The following is an 18,855-nucleotide window of genomic DNA, read 5'->3' as shown; positions in this document are numbered from 1 at the left end:
CAGTGTTTTTGGTGGGAAGAATAAAAAAATATTCATGCTAATGTTTGAAAAAGGGGAAATATTCAATTGCTCATTAAAATAAAAAAGTGGGGGAGGGTGGGATAATTTGAACCATTGAAAGATGCAAGTTGATGCCAGAGCAAGATTTAGCTATTCCATATACTGCAAAGTAGTAGCTTGCACTAAAGGGAGCCAAAACCTGCTCTTGTGGACTTTCTTAAGCATTGCTATAGTTATCAGAAACAAGATGAGAAGCTGGCTTGGAAGGTGATGTGACTGAGCCTGGTGGTTGATTGTGTGGGGTGGTTTGTGTGGTTGTTTGCATAGTTTTTTTGGGTTTTTTTTTGTTTGTTATTTTTTGTTCTGGGTATTCTTTTTTAATAAACTAAATTTTGTAGTTTGAAAAGCCTGTTTTAAAGGAGTTGAATTCTACTGTTTGCTAGTGCGAAGAGCTTGCATCTTCGTAAAGCAGACTATTAAAATGCTGCCTGTGTACTTAATGCCCTGTGAAGTTATCTAATGGGCATTATCTGAGCCATGAACTGCCTCATGCACACAGGTTGGAGGGAGATTTGTCCTGTTGCTCCCAAGCCATCTGTTGAGCTCCTGGATTTTCATTTAGTCATGTATAGACTGTTAAATTTTCTCTACTGCTTGAACTGGTATTAACTGGAGTTTAGTTGCCTGGTTGAATCTTCTGTTACATTAAGTTTCTATTGCTAATGTTTTTGAAGTGATATCCTGCAGAAATCTTGTCTTGGAAAGTGTTCTTCATGAGATCGGGTCCTTATTATTTTCCACGCAGTAAATTACAGTATTTTTTTACAAAGTAACTCTTGACTTATGCAGGAAAACCAGAAGTAAGTCTGTAACAAAAGGGTGTGGTTTTGATTGCTAGAGATACTGAAAAGTGCAGGAGTGCCTATTAGATCTTCTCTGTTGTTGTTTCATATTTTTAAGTGTTGAAGGAATAAATTCTGTTCATCTTTTATAGTAGAACTTAATCCACTGGCTTTTGTTATCCAGCCCATTTATGTCTGCCTGAATTACAACAACTGTTCAATTGCTAATCTAAGCTTTTAAAGCAATGTGTGCTACAATTTGGGGATTTATTCCAACCAGTGGATCTCATTCTGCCCTTGTTTGTTACAGGTAAAAGGTTTCTAGTCAATCTTTTGTGGATACTTAAAAAATCCTGATGAAGTCCATTTCTAAGATTTCACTAGATAAACTAAATTTAGAAACACTTCTGAACCTGTGTTTTTATATACTTATTTTAACTGTATCTGCAGATACATTTATGTTGTATATTTCTTGCTAGTAGATGGTAATTTGATTGCTCATTGTCTCCCTGTGAAACTGGTATTAGTGCCTTGTTAATTCTTCTGTTGTGTCTTGTTTCCTCACACATTGCCCTCCACATCAGATTTTCCAAGAATTTGAGGTGAATCTGTGTGTGTGTGGTAGGGAAGAGAACACATGTCGGGACAGTATGATAAAGGTACTTCAGTCATTTTACTTACCTTTTTATTTTTGGAGATGAATGTAGAAGGGAATAACAAAACTTTACAGCAAGACTCTAAGGCTGTAGCTCGGTCTTCCATGTTCATATATATTTTCATATTTCTGTGGGCATGTTGGGTTGAGTCACAGTGAAAAGAACATTGCAAGCCTCCTTCTGAGTAGGGATTTTTAACTTCCTTCATCCATTTCAAAAGTTTTGTTTTTGCTGAGTCTGATAGATGCCTTGTCTGGTATGAATCCTGCCAGTCATTCAACGAAGCTTTTTGTTTTTGTTTCTAGAAAATTATCTTTAGTTTAATGACCTTTCTGCTGAGAAACATTAGGGAGTTCACAGGTCACCTAATTTTCCTGCTGGAAGGCAAGGATTTCTTTTTATTCTTGAGAATTCTTTTCCAGCATGAAATCTTTTGTAGTCTGACTTCATGGATGTTATTTTGGGTGTTTGGACATGTGGAATATACAAATTCTAAATTCTGTAATATAATCAAAAACTGGAGGACAGCTAGGACATTTTAAGTTTCCAGTGGCAGTTAAGACCCACACCGTTATCAGCAGTCATGCAGAAACTCCTCCTTTAGATGTCTGATCATGTAGTCATGTTTTTGCTCTGTGAAGCAAGGTAGTCATGTCATAGGAGCAGTGGTTAAAAAAATTTGTTTTTCACTCATTTCTCATCAGGTATGTATTGTGTTATGTATACTTCACAAGGATTAATGCTTTTTTGGTATCACTTTCTAGGTTCTTTGGGTGAGAGGTTCTGACTTGCTTTTCCTTCTTCATAGGAAGAAACAGAAGAATTGATTATCAAGTGAGATGAGGTGCAGCAGAATTTGTATTCAGCAGTGACAGAATTAATTCTGGAAGGGGATCAACCGCCCCTGTCTGAGGACTCAAGAGCATTACAGGTGAGGAAGTTGCTGTGATCAGTATTGATTTTGAAACACTGAGAACCTGTTGAGGGTGTTTGCTCAATGTGAAACATTTTATACTCGGAGACCTGGCAGCAGCAGATGAAGCTTTAGGCTACACTTCCAAGTGAAGCTGTACAGCTGACACCTGTAGTTTTTAATAGAACTTTTGATCCTGGTCTCCTAGAGGTTTTGTTTCCAGAGGGGAATTATCATCTAGATTCTGGATTTGAGCATTAACTTTTCTTTCATGGTACTGTGTTTGGTGACTGACAGGACTTCACAAAGCACAGAATATTTAGAAGTTGAGTGTTAATGAGAGAACCTACAATCAAAGTCAATGCAGTTTCCCTGCAAATTGCGGTAGTGTGTTGGTTGGTTGGATTATGTTCTTCCCAACCAGGAGTCTCTTTTCCTCCCAGCCAGCCCAACAACAGAAAGTAAGGGTATAGATGGGGATATAGGCTCCATGGTGGCAATAAGAACTTTGGCAGAGGACTTTGCCAATGAAAATTTTACTGGCCTTTATTATTAGAAATAATATATTTTATTCTTTTTTACTTCAGAAATATTACTTCCCTTAATTTTGATTGCAAGTGTATGTGGAGAGGTAAAATTTTGTAGTTGGGCAGATTGTCTGTACAAATTCCAGAGATTTATTCATCCACACATATATGAGATTGCATTCTTATGAATAATCACCAAGGTTACAGTCTGCACATAAGTTTGTGTAAGGTTGGAGCAGCAGTAATGAATTGAAGCATTCAAATTTTCATGGAATTGCTTAATTTTCAATGGATTCATTTTTCAATGCCATTTAAAATAGTTTGATACACTTTTTTTTAACAGTCTGATATACAGATTGGTATCTAATATCTAATTGTAAAGACACTGGATAGGTAGCACTCTGTGGCTCCTTATTGCTGGAGGCTCTGTGAGCATCCTGCTCCTTCAGATGAAGAAATGTTTGCTGTGTTGCTTGTATGTTTTTTTCTGTTTTATATTTCGTTTCGGTATTTTTGTCTGTGTGTATGTTTAAAGGTTATGCTGTGAAAATCCACTAGGTGGTAGGCATTAAGCATCTTCTAGATAATTGTACAGCAGTGAAATTTTAAGAGTGTTTTGAAAATATTTGAAGGGGTACTGAAATACTGCTAGTAATTTGATTGTGTTGATTCAATTTTGAGTTTTAGCTTAACAGTATTGATGGTCCTCTCTCGTGATAGGAGCCGGAACCTGCTTCTGCATCCACATGCTGGTGAAATTGCCAGTGTTTTAGACTACTGTGTTTATAGTATGAAAAATAAATGGGAAGAAATAGGATGTAATTTACAGGATTCTTTCCTCGAGGAAAGATGGAATGCATGCAGATACTGTTCTGGTGTGACTAGTGCTATAATTTTTGTAAACAGAGTGTGATATTGGATATGAAACTGTTACTGATCACTTTTCTCTGCTCTGTTACCCACTTTGGACTGCTGTTAAATGGGCTGATTTTTTCTCTCTCCTTCAGAGTGCTCCATTTAAACCTGGCTGTTACCTTGCCCTGACATTTTCTACCCATGTGTATCCTGGTGTACTGAACCCCAGCTATTAAGAAAAAGCAAGGAAATTATGTTGTGAACTTTAATGATTTAAATAGTCTCCATAAATACAGCACAAACCTCTTCCTGGTACTTACTTATAGGGAAGCATATTTGTACAAAGCCCATGCCACTTGGCTCAGTTGGAAATTGCTGTTTAAATAGCTGATTGCATGGAATGAATGCTGCTCATTGTAGCAGCTCTTGTTATGAAAGTAGATTTATAATTTTTATAAAACACTGTTTGTTCTGGATTTTTTTTTTTGCCACTGTATTCAGTAATTATAATGTGAGGAAATTCTTATTCTTTTGGCCCTAATCTGAACTTTTGCTGTGGTGTGTCTGTAGTGCCAGTTCAGGTTGTGGCATCATCATGCATAATTCTACAAAACTGGTTAGACTCACTTCCACACCTCCACAATACCTGCAGCCCTCAGAAAGGGGAGGCCGCTGCTGTTCCAGCCTCTGGTGGTGGTGTCAGTCATTTTACTTGTTGCTCTGCTTGGTTGCTCTTACCTCTGCATTTCAAGGGTCAAAAGGCTTTACATTCAGAAGTATTCCTTGTCTGCTCACCTTGTTTCTCAGTACAAATTCACTTTGTTTTCTGAATTTGTTTCCTTGCATTTTTTTCTGAGTTTGTGCAGTTCTCCGAGGAGCATAGTAAATTGAAGCCCATTTAGCTCTTTATCCTGATGAGCATAACAAAGTCAATTGGGGAGAAGTAACAAGAATACAAATAACTTCTTATGAGCTGTTAAGCTTTTTGTGTTGTATTTTTCTTCCATGCTTTCAGTTTAAAAATTAAAGTTAATGATCTCTATGTGAGATTCTTTTCTGCATTACATTTTCTAATAAACATACTGGCACTTGATCTTATAGGAAACTGGAATGTAAAGTAAGATATACTTCACTGGGTATAGAAAGAGACTTTTGTAGTGAAAGTACTTTTACACCAGCAGATAGTACTATTTTTTTCTGTGTTAAATGAATCTTGATTTTAATAGGTCATATGTGGTCACAGAATTCATCAGATATTCCAACCTTTTTTTGTTTGATTCACTTGACACACAGGAGCTGACAGCTTCTCTGGAGATGATGTATGGTCAATATTCTGAAGCAGATGACTCAGGAGGTATTTCAACAGTTCTTTGAGTGGAAGAGTGTTAAAACAAAGAAATTAATTTGTGTTAGAAATAATATGGACACTGCAAATTCTTGCTGACTGGTTAAGTGACATCTAAAAGGTACAATGAAAAATCAATCTTTCCTGTTGGTGAAAATGATGAAATGTGACACTGTCTATCCAAGCTTGTGAGGCATAGGGACAGCTGTTTGTGACAGGGAGAGTGTGCATATGAACAATGGCTCTAAATCTCAGTGTCTCAATACAGAGCAAAAGGTAATGCATTGAGGAATAGAGTGTTAATTTTCCTTTATTCTTGGTGCAATGAGCTGGAGTTTATATAAAAGATGTCCTTTGAAAAGAAAACAGAAACGTCACTGCTTTTGTGCAAGTATGATTTTGGGTGTGCTCTTCCACCTTGGCTGTGTGACTGAAATGCTTGAATTAGGTCTTTCAAGTGGCCTTTCGATACAAAGGTTTCAGATTTTAAAAGGTTCTGTTTCTGAAGGTGCTGATGAAGGACGATGTGAAGAGCAGCTGATCTGACCAGATGTGATGTAGGTACAAGCTGCAGACAAGTATATGATAGATTCTCTTTCTCATTGAAATACTGAGTGTGGAGGATTTATACAAATAAAGTGCACACCATTCTGCAATAGCATTCTGAAGCTCTGTCTCAGTCTGAGTTATGGGAGGTTTGGAGCAATGAAATGGGGTCCAGGTTATTTGTCTTGGAAGGAGGTAGATGGTGCAAGTGGATTACTATTCATTGAGTTCTGCTTGTAGAGGAAGCGCAAAGTAGGTAGGTATCTTTGAGACTTTCCTACCCCTGTGCTTAATATCTTTTTTTTTCTCAATTTAGGACTCAGTCTTCCTGGAAAGATGGTCAGCTGCTCCTTCTCTGCTCCTGCAGGCCCAGCTTCCTCAATCTCCTTGTGACTTGCTTGTAAATATTCTGTTTGTGTCAGCACAACCTCCCTGCCTGTGTGAGTTGGACATAATCACAAGGGTTGTGCCCTCTCACAGGGAGTAAGTTTTCTGCTCTTGCATTTCATTGTACCCAGAGCATTTACTGTAGCCAGATGCAGCAGTTTAGACTTGGTGCATGCCATGGAGAGTGTAATGTTAATGAATATAATTACTTACAGCTGTTTATAATCATGTTGGTTATTAGAGGGGGCAAACAAAAATGCAGGTGGTTTTCTGTAATTGCAATTCAGAGTGGTACTCTGCATGTAGAAGCGTGGCTAAAGTTTGTTAGCGTAGTAACAACTTTGGTTTACCTATTTCAAATCTGAACTCTTCTGCAAAAGCTTCGTAGGTACAGGAAATGTACAGAAATTTGGTATGGGATTGGTAGAGCACAAGTTGGTAGATAAAGGAAGAAATTTTCATTTATCCTTCTATGTCACTTCAACTTTTGGTATGCAGTTTTTCTATTGCAATTTAACTTCTACCTCCTTTAAAAAAGGGTGAGCAATTGTGTAGAGGAAATGCTTCTTTGAAGTGTTTCCCTTGTCTGTATTTTAAATACATTCTCCTCTCCCTCTTTTTCTGAATCCAAATTCATCTACTGCAGCATCTATGAGAATCTATACCATAGGAAATGTATAGATTTGTGTCAGTGACAGACATGGAAAATTTCAGAGCTTGTATGACTCCTTTCCAGTACATATCTCCAGGCTTTTGGGGGCAGCAGTGTTTGAACTCACTTTTCAAGGTTTTATTTTTTTTCGTTCCTTTAAGCTTAAGACAATAAAACATTTTCACAATATTTAGTGGAATACACAAGTTTGATAGGTAAATGAACAAGGTGGAGTTTGCAGGTTTCTCTTATGACTGTGTATCTTTCCTGTTAAATACAGGACCATATTTCTATTTTAGTTCTGGCTGCCAATGTAATATCTCTTCTTTTGCAGATATGAGCAACAAAATTTTACTAAACAATACTAATTATAATTATAAGCTGATCTTACTGACTTTTTTCTGTCCCTTTCTGCAATTTATATATTGAAATTATTTCTGATTTTTATGAAAATACTTATGGTTTTCTGGTAAAATCTTTAACCTCATGCCACGCTTGATAAACTATGAAATAGATCCCAGGATGTGTCTTCATCTCAGGCAGTACCATATAGGAATTGAAATCTTGTGTACTGCTGTGTGGGCAGCACGTGTTGATTTTTAACATGAAACTCAGTAGGAGAGGGATTTTGATTCTTCTACTGTTCCATGTTTTGATAAAATGCAAAATGAGATTAGGAAAATAAAACTCAATCAAGGGAATAATTAACTTTATTTTTGCCTGGTGAATCTCAAAGCTGTTAGTTCTAGAAATTGTTATATTACTCAAGTGTGAGGTGAGATCTGACACGAATCCTGATTATATTTCCAGTAGGTCTAACTCTTTGCATTTCTTACTTGTTTTTGCTGATTGCTAACTTCTTATTTTCAATTGCAAGGCTCGTTGCTTGGGTAAGTTTGGGGTTTTTTTCCTATCTGCTCTTTGAAGTATTGTAACCTGATGCTATAAACATCTTCAGATTCAGAGGAAGTGGTTTGCAGTGGGGATGAAATTCTTGAGTTGGCTTAACCAAAAAATATTGGGAAAACTGGATCTTCCCTCTCTACATCCTGAGAAGCTTTCTTTGAGCTTTACTGAGTTTTTGTGCGTGTGCTGAAAATACAGGTGAAAATTCTGTTTGAAATAATGGGGTTGCCTCTCTGGATCCATGTGTATGTGTAAATTTACTCTTTCCAGTCTGAAGAGATTAATAGTTTTTCATCACTTTCGTTTTGCATGGGGCAAGTGTTCTTGCCTTACCAATACTCTTTTTCTGTGCTGGTGTTAGTCTTTTTCTCAGTTATTTGCATTTTCCAATAAGCATTTCCTGCATTCTCTTTTGCTCACTCTGAGGTACTTGCATTGTCTTTGCAATGAGTCCCTGCTGTGCCAGAGAGTGGCCATTTCAGTCAATAGCGCATCCATCCTTTGATGTAGCATCATACTAACAAAAACCCAGGAGTTTAGCTTGTGACTGTGCTTTAGATAGAGCCAGTGACTCTCACTGCCTGTGTGCTTTACTATTCCATGTATATTTAACTGTGCTAGCCTTAAAAAAACCTCTTTAGTAGCACGTGGAATATGAAATTTCTTCATGACTTCTGCATAGAAGTACCAGGCAGTTTTATTTTGTTGAAACTCTTGGATGAACTCTTGGACTTGCTAACTTCCCTTTTTGAATCTCTATAAGAAGAGAGAGAAAAATCTGATAAAACAATTTTTTTATTAACAATGGAATTTCTCAGTCAAGGTTTCACATCTTAAAGGTTGGTGTGCATAAATGAGGAATGAATGACTCTCAATCTTTACTCCCTCACTCTAGCCCAGGATGCATGATGAAGCACAGAAGGAAGTAACTATGAGTACTTACAATAAATCTATATATAAAGTTCACCAGGAGCAAAGTGTATTCACTGTCATGCAAAATAGATACTTGGCCAGTTTTGGGATGAGCTTATGCCTTATTAATTTCTAACCTTTTCTGATACAATTTCTTTTTGATAAATGTCCCTTCATCTTTTTAGAAGAAAATTCTGGGAGTATATTGGTGATGACAGGTTGGTTGGGTTAAAGCTTCAGAATCCCAGTGGTACATTGCCTTAGTCAATGCTTCATTTCATACATTTAAATTCAAAGATACTTTCTTAAAAAGTAAAACATTGGAAGCTGGAATCTCTAGATTTGTGACAAATCAGTAATACGTAGCTTAAGGGGATTGAGCTTTAAGGAGAATGTTGGTTCTTCAGAAGATTCTTAATGTAATTAAAATGAAACACAATAGAAATCATCTTCTGTGGGGAAGGACCTTGAAAAGCTGAATTCAAATAGGCTCCAGGCTGTTTCTTTAACTCATTTGAATAAAGCATTAAAATAGGAAGATTTAACAATTTCTGATTTTTTTTCTTCTCCTCCTAGTTCAAAAAAACAGGCAGAGGAATTGTTGAACAGAAGTCATGTTATTCACTACTTATTATCTGTTAAGAAAACTGTGAAAAGCTTAAAGGTCCAGTTAAAGTGGAAGCTGTTTGATAAGAACAAATTTTATAGCGTTGGAAGTTTGTCTGTTGTTGTTCGGATGGGTTAAGAAACATTAATTTTGTCTATTCCAAATAAGAGGTAACTATGTAGAACAGTTTGTGTTTTCTGAATTCAATTTTGCCTTTAAATATGAAAGTTTTACAGGCCCCTGAGACTGAGCTTGAATGGTTTAAAAAACAAAAAAGCTCCACTAACCAACCATCAAGTGAAAAAAGTACATGTACTTTTTTGTTTCAGTCTCCAGCCATGACATGTGCTGTTAACTAATTCCCTCTGGTGACAGGTGCTGTCCACAGCACGAGCAGCTTTGCCCAATTCTTTCTACTGTGCTGGTTACTTTTAACTTTGTTGATAACGTGTGTATCTTCTCCTTGGTGACAGAAGCCAACATCTGTTCCAGTTTTCAGGGTTCCCCACTATCCCTCAGAGAGCTTTAAAGAAGCTGAATACTACTTCAGCTTCACTGCTGTTGGTTTATTGTTTATTAATTATTCTAATGATGTGCTTAAGGAAAAAAAGAACCTGCACATTTACCTCTGAGCATTGTAAAGGGGCAGAAAGCTCTCAAGAGGGATTTAAAATGAGATGCACTAAGGAAAGCTATTGGGAAAAGGATTCTTGAGTAATGAGGTGACATGAAGAAAATGCCTGCCTACTGGAGAAAAAAGTGAATGAATTACGGAACCTGGTGTTGCTAGTGGATTAATGACATTGCTGTTACTTTTATATGTGACTGGCTAATTAAAATAATTTAAAAAAAAAAGAAGTTTTTTGTCTTAGGAAACAAGTAGGCAAAAGGCTAGAACATTTGGCTTGTCTCATAAATAAAGGGAGCACCTTTCTCAGTGATTAGGTTTTCAGAGGTTCTCTTGGGTTTCCAGGAAGGAGACTGAGTAAAATATGCATTTGAGAATACATTTAACTCAAGAACTGTTATATGGAAGTAGTAGACTACTGTTGCTTGGAATAATAGCAGAATGAGCATTATACACAGACTTTGCTATTCCTAATGCAGTCCGATGATTACAGTGATTTTGAAATGACATAAAAAACTTCTCTTTCACTTAACATAAAAATCAATTCCAACTGTCATAGACAGGGAATTGTACTGCCTGTTGACAGCTGAGTTTTCTGAAAAGTCATTCGAGGTACAGATAGTGTAATTGTGAAAAGTACAAGAGCTGAGGAAGACTTGCAGGTGTTGGCTGTGCTGGAATGAGCAGCTCATGTGACAGCACAGGGAAGTCTCACCCGTGGGTCACACAGCCTGGATCAGGTTTGTGCTTTCTCTCTAAGGGTGTCAGTACCACTCAGTGCTCCTTCTTTCTGCCTGCTCACAAAAAGATGGAGCTGGCAACTGGTCTGTTACCAAGGGCTCCTGCCAATCTGCAAACTTGTCTCCTCCAGTCCAGCCACAGCTGGTGCTGGTTGCCATCAAGGAAGGGGGTAGAAACTCAGGGCCTGGCTTTTATTTTGACAGTTGATGGTCCCAAAATATGTTGTAAACCAGAAGGGGGGAAGCAATTAGTAATAGGGAAAAAGCAGGAAAGCAGAGAAGGAAAAATAGGCAACCTGGCAGAACTAAATTCTTCAAAACAGTGCTGTATTTGCAGAATGTAACAGAATGTATTTTTGTATTTGTAATTTTTTTTTTTTTTAAATTTGAGACATTTTGCAGTTTGTATTCTTTTCCACCTTATGAGCTTTAATAGTTTCTTAGTGTATGGTATGCCAGGAAGGAGAAAGCAGTTTACTTTCCTGCATTAGGTGGTGTGTCAGCATCGCCTCCACCTCCTTGTTGTCTTCTGGCACTGTATTGCTGCCTCCTCAGCTCGGTAAAGCTCCCAAATTTGAAAAGCCACAAGCTAGTGCTCATGTTCCCATACAGTGATTTTGCATGAGCTTCAGGAATATGGATGGGTCTTTGTGGGAAATACTGGCACTTCCATCATCTCCACAGGGATGGCTTCAGTGAAGTCTCCTGTGCTGCTGCATTTTAAGAACAATTCCTAACAGAGATGTGAATTGGAAGTTGATGGGTAACCACCATTGGTTACCTGTGCTGAGAAGGTGAAGATGATTCATATAAAAGTCACTCTTCATTTTGTTTTATTCCCCATTTAGAGAGCAATTGCTTAAAATCAAGTAATTTTTCTATTTGGATGAATGAGTGATGAAATAGATTGTAAAAAGTGTAGCTTGATATCATAGATGTTTATAAATTATTAACATGGTAGGATGTAGTTAGAACACTTTTGCTACCGTTATTTAGATCTTGCTTTGTTCTAGAGGGTTTTTCACAAAGAAACGAGGACAAAAGAAAATGTAAAAAAAACCCAACAACATCAAAAGAACAAAACAAAGAAACAAAGAAACCCCTTCAAACAAAAAAAAACAAAAAAACCCCAACCCCCCATAACAAAACAAAACAAAAAAACCCAACAAAAACAAACAAACAAAAAACCAGAAAAAACACCCCAAAATACCCCCAAAAAAAACCCTCCAAACAAAACAACAGAAAAAAAACCCACTAAAACCCAAAAGGAACACATTTTTACAAATGACTGATTCTTCTTGAAGAGAATAGCTGGGGTGCAGCAAGATAAGCATTTGGGGACTTCATCCAGGTTTGCCAGGTGAATTTCAGATTGCTCCACACCTAACTAATGTTCAGCTCAGACTTGGTGTTGCATTGATCATTTGATGGAAAATTCTTAGTATTGTGTTCAGAAGTTGCCAGTTTCATGTTGGGCATCTGAAATTGTGTTCTCCCTCATTTCATAGCAGTGTCACTTCAAAAATGGAGACAGTGATTTTTCGAATTCTCTGCTGATCTGTGTCCCAAGAGCCCAGCACTGACCAAACACCTTTTGCTCTCTATGTAATCTCTCAGGACTGAGGCATTTTCAGCTTAATCTGCAGGCAGTGTCTGAAAAATGCTGTACTCATGCACACTTCCAGGCAATAGTGAAGACTGGGGGGATTTTACTTGGTTTATGAGTCCAAAATTCACATTTGTCAGTGTGCTTACGCCTCAGCATTTCTTTAACATACAACTTGGACAGGGACTTTCAGTCATATTTTTAAAAGTCTATTTCTTTTGACTTCTTAGAGTTTCTTCTGGCATTACTTTTTTTTTTCCTTTTGTTTCTGTGTAAGGGAAACTTGAGCCCCTTGCCTGTTTTACCCTACTGTAAAATTAGAAAAAAATCTTTCCTTGCCATTTTTCATATCAATCCATTTTCATTTGGAACCTGGTGAATTGCCTTGACTGATGTTTGGTTTTGTTAAACTAAAGGGGGAAACCCACCAGTGTTATGTGTTATATATCTTTTCATTTTCAACTTTGCATTCAAAACTAGGAATCTGGCATAAAAAGAAGATGAAACACATGAGGTAGATGTCGTCGTGGTAAGCCAATTGTCAGATGAGGAAGGTAAGGCTGTTCTTATATAGAGGTAGTTGGGTGGATTTTAAAAAGAAATATTTCATTTGAAGTGCTGGGATGAAAAAAATGTCCTTAATTGACTATTTGCGTAATTCTGGATAGCCTGCACGAATATAAATTGAGAAGGTAGAAAGCCCCAGAGTTTTCTTAATATTTAACTCAGATCTCAGAAGGAACAACTTATAATTGAATGATACTGTGTTGTAGACTTGGAGAATAAGCCATGGAGATTCAGCCTCAAAGGAGGTATTTGTATTAGAAACCTATTTTTTTTTCTGAAGTCAGGAGGTTGGCTTTTTTCATCTGTCTTACTACACAATGACTGCACCGTGTTTGAGCATTATTAAACCAGCCAAATTAAATTTTAATAATGTAAATGCAGTTGAAAAAATGTACTGTGCCCTTTATTCTTTAAGTTTCTTTTTTGTGCAGCAAGTTTTCCTATGACTCTGAAACTAACCTACACGTGTAAGTGAACCCTGCATGATACAAATTGTTGTCAATGTTTTCATTCTTTCTACTCTCAACTGTTATTCTTTGCCTGCCTTATGACAGCAACTGGTGTCTCCTTGAACTCTATTTGCAGACCCTTTTTTGAAGCTTGTCCTTGCCCAGGGTCCTAGTGACTGAGAATAAGAAGCAGATCTGTGCACCTTCATGCTTCACAATTTGGTTTTCCAACTTTGAAGTCCATCTTCACTAATTTACCTTTCTCTTGGATGCTAATCATTAGCACATTATTTTATAGACTCATATCTGGGCATTCTTTACCTGACTGCTTGTCTTTCCTCAGGTTCATTTTCTCATGCAACTATTTTCTAAAATCTTTCAATCTTCTGGCCAGGAGTTAAGACCAAATAAAAAAATTCCTCTTTCTTAGCTATACTTGTGTATTTTTTTGCCAGCTTTAAAGAGATGATTGTTTAAGCATAGAGTTAAATTACAATTGTATTCATTATGAGCTCGATGTATCTTGTTTGCTGTGTTTAGGTTAAGGAAATGCCACGATCCAGTACCAGGCCAACACAGCTGTAGTGGCTGCAGTGTTCCGGCAGGGTAGCTTATGTATCACTGCATATCACTTATACAGTACAGTAAATAATCTTGTTTTATTACATACTTTCTCTACAGTATGTCTTTCAATAACTTCACTTTGACTATTTTCTGCAATGGTGAAAGCACTACTGATAATGCATAGGACTGTCTAACAAATCCTTCTGCAAAATTATTTCCAATGGGACACTACCATGGAAAACAGAAGAATAAAACATGCAGCGTTTGAGCAGGGAGGTTATCCTGTAAAGAGTATATCTTATTGCTCATTATAATTGATGGATTTTTTATTAAAAATTAAATTAATCTCATGAAACACAATACTATAGGAAAGAAGATTCAGTATTTCATGACTGAACATTAGGGCCAGCTAGGGGGCTTTAAACATATTTCACAAAACTTGTACAGAACCATCTGCCCAGAGCAGCATTCAGGATTGCTCATAATAATCCTTAGATACTAAAACCCTCTAAATTTTTCTCATGGAAAGGAAAACATTTACTTCAAGGATGTAGAAAAGATTGCTTGGAACATTAAAGCTGGTTGCTTCACTTCTGCTTTTCATAAAATTTCTGCCATGATAATGTTCTATAAATAAGGTCTGAAGTACACAAATCAAAATTTTAATGGCCAGTTTCAGGGAATTATACTTCTGTGTTCTTCTGTCACAGGTACCTTCTGAAGTGGAAGGAGCTGCTCTTACCTCACGAATCATTAATGAATTTAGCTGGTATTGTTTTTAGCAGGGATTAAAATATTTAAAGCTATTAATAAGAGCAAATTTCTTTGACATTTTTTTTTACCTGATGAAAAGAAATATTTGATTTTGACTTTGTAAGGTGATGCAATCCTAATCAGCACAGTGCTGCTGGCGGTGGTTAAAGATTCATTCTGGATGTGTGTGCACGCCTGTGCCCCAAGCACTTGAGTTCACCAGAAAGCAATCTGTGCTGCTTGCAGAGCACAGAAATACAGATGAGAGTTTTACTAAGAACTGTAATACTAATAAATATCTTTCAGCTGTTTCTTGGGGAGTCTTTTAGACCTCTGGCTGTTAATCCTCGTCCCAGTTCTTGGGGAAAATCTATTTTGCTTTAAAGTGCTTTATCTATAATCAGCTTATTCTGAATTAATCTCCATGCCCATCTGCAGGCTCCTGACAGACTGGTAATTTCCCTTCCATCTCAATCTCAATCAAAGCAAATCAGAGGAATTGCACACTTGTAACTAGTAAGATTTTTGTTGTTTTCAGCAAATGTAAAATTGCCACAGGAAAACAATGTAAGGCTTCAAAACAGGAATATTAATGTTAGGTAAATCTGTAGCCAGAGCAATGTTTAGCAGTAAGATCTTGCTGCCACTCATTTAGCCATACCAAGATTCAATGTTCAGTATGTTTCAACATCCAGTTTTATGTATTAAAAAAAAATAAAAAACCAAGTAAGATCAAACACAATGAAATGGAGTAAACACAATGAAATGTTGTTCTACAGCCGTATTCCTTGTAGAATCAATTTTCAGTTTCCTTTGAGAAGGGGATATTTGTTGTTGACGGACATTTGACAGTATCTTGAAATGCAAATAAGCAAGTACAAAGCTTTTCAAGCTCTTCAAATGCTCAGATTTTCTTCACTTTACTTTTAAGAGTGTAGTCATGGTTCGCTCCTGCATTTCTTTGCGTGTGTTTGGATCCTCTTTTCTAGGGATTTTCCTCTGAGTATTTAAAATGTTTTATAAATATTGAACAATCTGTTATGCCTGCAAGATCCACAGCCTTCAGATCTCATCTTTTAACCCAGATTTCAGGTTACTTGGGAAGTGACTAATTCTCTGGAGTCACTCTGGTAATAAGTGAAAGAGTTGGAAATGGCTTGTTTTCTGTCTTCAAGTTTTTGACTACTTGTGTACAATCCCTTACATCCCATATCCTTCTCTCTGGGTGAAATAAGGATAGGTAAGAGATGTACAGTTATCTTGTATTTTGCTGTTAATATTGACCCAGGTCAGAGGAGTTCTTGCCTTGGAGTGTGTGAACAAGCAAGACTTCCTGTGTAAAAATTCTGTGCCTGTTGAGTTTTGGTAATCTAGATTTCTAGATCAGCATTTGAGATTGTCTTTCTTATAGTCCCCTTACCCAAATCCAGTGTGTGCTGCTCCTCCTCAACAGCTGATGTTCATGCATCTGTATAGAGCTGAGGATTTATGTTTTATGTATGGAATCTAGTGCTGTTAATGTGCTAAGTGTTTAGGAATGTAATCCCTTCTGATAAACCCAAAGAGCCTAAGTGTAAGTGATGGTTTAATAGCAAAATAGCTGCTGTTGATTGATTAAGAGTCCATTACTTTGTGTTTTTCTCCCCATTTGCTCCTGTAGAGAGATAAAACAATATGACAAAAGTTAAAAGATAAAGTTATAGAAGGAACCTGTTTCATTTGTTCTCAGTAGAAAAACCAACTTGGGTATTTGTGTAATTTCTAGTAGTTTGGTGAATTCATATTTCAAAATTTCAAAACCTCACATTCTTCTGGCTGGCACTGGGTTGACAGACCTGGTGCTGAACATTTGCTTAAATTTTGTTGCTAATGAGCACTGTGATGCTGAGTGTTGCTGTCCATTGGGAATGCTATGGTACTACATCTTTTGAAGGCTTTAGGCCCTAAGAATTTAAAAGATGTATTCATCAAATGCTTGGTTGTTATTTGTAATCAAGTTTGTTTTGCTTCCTGATGAAATCCTTCTCCCTCTGTTTGCAGGATGATAAAGTTAAATCTCTTCTCCTGAATTTGTTCTGCTGTAGCAGACTGATGCCTGAGCAGGTGCTGAGGAACGATTGCTTCCTCACAATTGATGTGATTCCAGTTTCACTGCAACGAGGTGAAGAGTATGAGCTGCATAAAAAACAAAATTCTGAGACAACAAAGTGAAAAAAAAAGTGACCAACCAAGGAGAATGGAGCAAATCCTTCTCAACAGATGAAGACTTTACCATCCGGTATTTGAGACTTCTGTTTTGAAATCATTGACCTGATCTGAAATATCAAAGTATAGAAAAGTATTTGGTAGGTGCACTCATTTTTTTGAAATTCTACAGTCTTCACTGTGTTTTCTTTTTATCTAATTAAGTATTTGGTGTTATAAGTGTGATTTTAATGATTATTTTCTTGGTTTGTCAGCCTTTTTCTTTTAGTCATATGTAGGCTTTAAATTTAGAGAGACCAGTCTTGTTAGATGCCAGAGATCTTTAAGATGAGGTTTTAGGAGTTGGTTTTTAATTGAGTTTTCTATCCTTCTTCATGCTCTAAATCCAAATAACATATTCCTCTTAAAGATGTACTAGGGCATTACTTTTTTGCTGAAGATTTATTTTTATTGCATAGACCAGTTGTTTCTACAGTAACTGCCGTCAGGATTTAAGTCAAGACCCCAGTATGCTGCTCTGAAAACTGGTAAAAGAAATGGTGAGCACCCTTCCTCTTTTCTTTTTGCCTTTGAAAAACGCAATTGACCTTTTAGAGAGCAGCCATTCTTCCAGTTGCTCCTTTGCTGTGCTGCTGACAACCAAAATATTCTCTACACACCTTTGCAAAATGGTTTTTTTTCCTGCAGTGGCTATGAGGGTGTGATTTTCATGAATGGGCTTGTTTGCCTGCAACACTTGGCTGTTGATATTTCTATTGAAAAAGTTCTGTCAGCTCTTTATCTTTACAGGAAATTGTTGTTTATGAAGGTTTCCTTTCTTCTCAGAGAGGAGCAGGTCGGTGTGCAGTGTTGCTGTAGCAGTATGTTTAGCCTCTGGGTGTTGCTCTTGGACAGCGCTGTTGTCAGACAGCAGACTGCTATCTTGCAGAAGAGTTACTGAAGCTGCTTGTTGTTGGATGAAGAATGTCAAAATGCAGTATGTAATAGGCATGCAGCAGCACCAGGGAAATTGGGGAACCCTTAGGTACAATAATATAGTCAACAGTGGATAGAAGATACCCTTGGCAGGCTCATGTTTGATATTATTCTTGGTTTTCTGTCCTTAAACCAAAATTAGATTTTTTTTAATGTGGAATAGCATGTAAGATGCTCATCCTCTTTTCATTATAATTTGCTGATTTTTTGATTTCTGTGAAGTGTACATAACCAAAGACAGTAAAATATAAAAAGTATTTTTATGACATAAAAAGTATTTTTATGTAGAATTTTTGGTTAATGTGATAAATATTTTCATTACAGAAACTGCAGAAGAATAATGCCTCATCAATGAATATAAACATTTAATAAGTTTTGTGGAATGTTTTCAAAATACTGATTGCACTCTTTCATTATTAACTAAAATTTTAATAATTTCACTATCAGAATTCTAATTTCAATGAATGTTAAACACAGAAGAGAGGTTAGACTAACCTGATTGTTTGTATTGTGCTGTGTAGCAAATGTTAGAATAAATATTTGCCTGGTTTTCCTGATCCGGTGTCCATGCAAACTAAAGTGTACTTAAATCCTCAAATTTTTAACCTCCTTGGTTTTCTGAAGCCAGAAGTCTTCATGTATGCTTGATGAAAGAAAAATAAATTGCAGATTATTCAAAATTCCTTCACTAGTTGTAAGTATTTGGAAACCTTTTGTTATGTATCAGCCTTTTCTATTTGAATTAAACGTTGATTAAAGTTTTAGTGTCAGCAGTTCTGTTTGTTTCTATGCTGACATTTTCTATGGTAATTTTGTAGCTCTGGATTTCTTTTTCCTTTCTTATTTGCCAGAGGCCTTAAGAAAATAGGTTGGATCAGGGTCGTGTTGCACAGCTCTCCTGCCAAAGCTGAGTACTAATCTATGGTAATGGACTGCCTGCTGTGTGGTTTGAGACATCTCTTTCAGCTTCAGCTCTGGTCAGCTCTGGAGACTCCTGCTCTTCTGCTCCTTTTATTCTTCGTGCCTACCTTAACATCCATAATAACACTGCTACATCTTTCCAAGTGGTTTGCTGCTCACTTCACCAGTATTTAATACACATGCCTGTGTAGTTTTGAGAAGGGTTGGGGTGGGTATCTTGTACTTCAAAATTAGATTTCTGCTAGTTAAGAGTCCTTCTAACTAACACTCACTGGTATTTTAACAGTTTTTTCCTGCAA

General features: G+C 36.8%; 1 long non-coding RNA gene across 1 annotated transcript; it reads left to right on the top strand.

Moving 5' to 3' along the window:
* The first annotated feature begins 6,368 nt into the window (after positions 1 to 6,368).
* On the top strand, positions 6,369 to 18,315 carry LOC148185211 (uncharacterized). The gene is made up of 3 exons (XR_015773456.1): positions 6,369 to 6,561; positions 12,603 to 12,676; positions 16,496 to 18,315. It is a non-coding gene; the product is annotated as an uncharacterized LOC148185211 (long non-coding RNA).
* The last annotated feature ends 540 nt before the right edge of the window (positions 18,316 to 18,855 follow it).

This window comes from Pseudopodoces humilis, chromosome 1, assembly GCF_049639895.1.
Source record: "Pseudopodoces humilis isolate 2021_Gansu_Grassland_sample_001 chromosome 1, ASM4963989v1, whole genome shotgun sequence".
In the NCBI taxonomy this organism is placed as follows: Eukaryota; Metazoa; Chordata; class Aves; order Passeriformes; family Paridae; genus Pseudopodoces; species Pseudopodoces humilis.
The sequence above is the reverse complement of the archived record's forward strand: the minus strand, read 5'-3'. Positions and strand labels throughout refer to the sequence as shown.